The sequence below is a fragment of the Berghia stephanieae genome, chromosome 14 (genome assembly GCF_034508935.2).
Source record: "Berghia stephanieae isolate SIO BIC M18660-M18661 chromosome 14, UCSD_Bste_1.3, whole genome shotgun sequence".
NCBI classification, from domain to species: Eukaryota; Metazoa; Mollusca; class Gastropoda; order Nudibranchia; family Aeolidiidae; genus Berghia; species Berghia stephanieae.
Genome location: NC_088373.1, coordinates 25,753,296 through 25,757,607, shown reverse-complemented (window position 1 = coordinate 25,757,607; position 4,312 = coordinate 25,753,296). Strand labels below are relative to the sequence as shown.

Below are 4,312 nucleotides of genomic sequence, written 5' to 3'. Positions count from 1 at the left end.
GTACAGTTCATCAGCTTAGAAGGTGTTGCGAATATTTTACCTTAACCATCGTCTTGTATGAAGTCGCTGACCTAAACAAATAGTCCCCATAAAAATCGCCAATTAAAAAAAAAAAAAGGATAAAAACAACCTTAAAACTTTTAAAAATTGAGCGCGGATGAGGAGGATTTGAACGGCTGGGTGAGTGCTGAAGACTCTCCGTGTATCTAGTACTGAATGAGTGAGCGGGCAATAAATTGACGAGTGATCGTAGTGATTGCAGAAACAAGACAAGCGACATCGCGACGGCCGCGACGAGACTGCGTTGACGATAAAAAGACAAACCGACGCAACACGCCCGACCGACTCGCCGTCCCATTTCCCGCCCGCCTCACGCTCACGGCACACATGACATGCCCGACAACCGGCGAGTGAGTTGAGTTGGGACGAGGGGGAGTTTGGGCTGCCTTTCGAGTTGGTGTGTGAGGTGAATAGATCTTCTTCGCTTCAATGTCTTTGTTGTTTTTTTGCAGTTGTCTGTCTGTCTGTCTGCTGTTCGTTCAACGCGTTTCCTCTTGGCGTGAGTGATAGATAACTTGATTGATAACATAAAGTCTATTGTTTGTTATTACAAAAAAGGAATTAATGTTTCTTCTATAATACAAAGGATGAAAGAAGTTGTGAGCAAAATTAACGTGCTGAAATCGTACACACATTGGTTGATCAGCTGATTCAAGTTCAAGTTTGAATCGAATTTTTATTTGTTTAAATTTTGATTTTATGCCATGACACAACACAGTGCTTGGGTGCGTTTCTTTGTTACTGTGTCAACGTGGGATTTAAGATTTGGGACGGTATATGCAAATCGTTTGTTGATAGAAACACACCGTGTTGTGTGTCGTGATTGAGGCAGGGATGGAGTGAATTTGGTTTGGCTGAGCACGATTCATTTGTTGCAATTCAATGTGTTGTTAAAAAAAAACACACACACACTTTGCAAAGTTATCACGAACTTTCTCTTTTATGATACTATTGTGATTTATGTTATTGTAGATGTGTACTTAGTGAGTGTTGTTAGTTCATTAGATGTGTAGCTTTTGTTCCCTGGAATGTTTATGATATAATAATGATTATTGTTCATCAACTCGTTGGTTCGAAGCAGTGACAACTTTTAAATGTCGTGTTTGTCAAAAACTTAAATGTTGTCAAGTTGATTTTGGATACACGTCATGAAATGTGAGTATTTGTTGAGATTAATTAATTTATGAAAATTGAAGACCAGAAAATGAATAGAGAGAACGAAGATGACGTCACTCAGGTCTTTGTTATTGTTTTTTGCCATCAGCGTTTATGAGTAATTCTCACTAAACTGTATTAACCAGACTATAAACGTTCAAGATTACACATAGTTTTGTGTGTTGGTCCGTAAAACCTCCGGATGGCAATGTTGTGAGCTTCTTAGTCAATTGCAGACTATCGAAACCTTGACCCGACGTGCATATATTTTCAGGTCTAATAACTTATAACCCAACTTATTATTGTTGTTTGCTCCTTGTTGTTATGGAAATATATATACTCTAAAACCAACGTAAAATAATGCACGTAACAATGGGCATGGTCTATATTACATTTCCATGTGCTCGAGGTCATTGGTCACATTGGAATATGTTCTCAAGTGACCCACATAGTGAAAAGTGTTCACAGGTTTTGAAATAACATCACGATTGGTAGATCAGCTTGACACATGTGTAAGTTTATAATTTTCATAAACAAAGCAGCGTTTTTACGTTTCTGAAGAAATATCCAATCGTTGGACAGCAACAAATCATGTGATTGGACGAAAACATGAATATAGATCGCTCCCATTACAACAATATTAAAACAAGCCCCGGATTGATTCAATTATCAGACCTGCAAGTAGATACACGTCGCAGTGGGCCCACCCATGCATTAAAAAAAAAAAAAAAAATATATATATATATATATATATATATATATATATATATATATATATATATATATATATATATTAAAATTGAGCTTTTATAGAGCGTGGTATCCACTAAACGAGCTCACAGCGCTTTACAAAGGGTCCCTTGCCAACAGCAACACGTAACTTTAGGGTCAAGTTAGGTCACAAACTTATCCATCGCAAGAATAAGAGGAACAGCCGAAGCTGCGAAGTCGGATGATATAGAAAGCGGGAGGCTTTTGGCCAAGTTAAGTCACAAATTATCCAATCTGAAACAAAAGAGCAAAGAAATTCTGACTCATCAGTAATAATATAGGGAATGAGATTAGCGGAAGAGTAGCGTCCCTTGATTGGAAGTCACCGGCGGAAAAGTTATTAGAGAGAGAACGTCATGTTGGTTGTGCGCATTCGTCTCTTGTCCTCACTTTCGGAGACACTTCACCGAAAGCGAGGACGAGAGAGACGCATGCGCAAAACCATGTTGACGTTCTCTCTGTAAGGTGACGTCCAATCAATGCACGCTACTCTTCCGCTAATCTCATTCCCTATAGTAATTTTCATATTAATTCATTTCTTTTTCAAGACGGCAATGTTCCTTACCCGATCCCGGCATGAGGCAAAAAGAAAAAAAAGAAGACAATAATGAAGTTAAAAGGGAAGTTGGTGTCAAATGACTGGTTCTTATTTCATTGGAAGTGTAAAACCACTCTTCCGGAGGAGGACATAGTATTGTAATTGATCTTTTGGTGTCATAGTGATGGTATCTTGTTTTCTTGTCTAAATTTACGGTGGTCGGCAATAAGTTAGATATCCATCCTCGCTCTTTTATCCTCAGAATATGTCGACATGTCCTTCTACTTAATTAGTCACGCCACTTTTATGTAACTTATTCTTTGTATTCTATGTAAACCTATATTTAGTGCGGCTATGTGGTCTAGTGGTATGATACTCGCTTTCGGATTCGAAGGTCCTGCGTTCGAGCCTCGCTCGGCGCATAGTTGAGTCCTTGGAAAAGACTCTTTACTCATATTATTCTCTCACCGCACTCAGGTGTAAAATGAGTACCTGGCCGTTAACAGCGTTATCTCTGTCCGAAAAAATTGTAACATCGCTTAACAGGTGTCATGTCTCGTCCTACATGTTATGTGTTGCTGTTTGTCATGGACCCCTTGCAAAGCGCTTTGAGCACTATATAAAAGCTCTTTTTTATTTTTTAATTTTAAAAATTCATTATTAGTAACTCCGATAGGCTGGTTACATACACACTCCCAAGGATTAAGGAACAAAAAAAAAAAAGTTTGATCTCACGAGTTTACTTCCCTTTTTACGCTAATTCAAAATGCGACATTTATCCCTTGCCGGGCCCACTATTAATTTCTAAGCTCAAGTCCTATCAAAAGGATAGCAAGCAATAGATGTTTCACGCTCCATGGACCCAATGGCTCTGAGGGACTGCATTCATACGTACTTTGATCACTACAACAACCACAACCACCACCAGCACCACCACACATTCAACCATCTCCCACACCACCACTACCACAACCACCACCAGCAGCAGTACCACCACAACCACCACCTCCACCACCACAACCACCACCTCCACCACCACAACCACCACCTCCACCACCACAACCACCACCTCCACCACCACAACCACCACCACCCCAACATCCACCACCACACCTGCAACCATCTCCTACACTCCAAACATTACCCATCATTCCCATAGCCTAATATGTCAGCCCCCCATCAGCCCCCCCCCCCACCCCTCACATGACAAGCGTACCGTGTAATTGAATATCGATCTCGCCACCCATCGATTCCAATCACCTGACATTTCCACCATTTTTATCCTTTTGTTCCTTCCAAGCCGCTCTTCAATACTTCCTGCTCACACACTTTTCCCGATAGCTCAATGGATACGACACTCAAATCTCAGACTGGTACCAATCAAATCGTGAGGGAAACAGATTTTTCTTTCCAGACCTCTATAGATAGAATGCGCTTGGCCGAGGAGTTCACAACATTGCCATCCGGAAGTATAAGGGACCAACACACAAACTCTGTGTAACCATGAACTTTTATAGTCTGGTTAATACAGTTTAGTGAGAACAACTCACAAACGCGGATGGCAAAAACCATAACAAAGGCCTGAGTGACGTCATCTGCATACTATCTATAAAAACAGTCTTGTGCGGCTATGTAATCTTGTGGTATGTCATTCGCCTTAGGTCCGAGCCCCACTGTGAGCAGGAGCTTCTAATGGTGCTCACACAACTACTACTATGTTATGACGATCGACCCAATCAGCAAAATCTTCACCGCATTCGTGCACCGTCGCAAACCCGCCCGGAAGCT

At 40.8% G+C, this 4,312-nt stretch overlaps 1 protein-coding gene across 2 annotated transcripts in view; it reads left to right on the top strand.

Moving 5' to 3' along the window:
- The first annotated feature begins 339 nt into the window (after positions 1–339).
- Positions 340–4,312, top strand: part of LOC144959908 (irregular chiasm C-roughest protein-like) — a 328,564-nt gene continuing 324,591 nt past the window's right edge. The window contains exons 1-2 of one of the 2 annotated variants that reach the window (XM_078892752.1): positions 384–466; positions 1,139–1,215. The gene's annotated coding sequence lies outside the window, so the exon portion shown is untranslated. Of the gene's footprint in view, positions 1,216–4,312 lie in introns of both variants that reach the window. The other variant, XM_078892751.1, reaches the window with a different exon arrangement.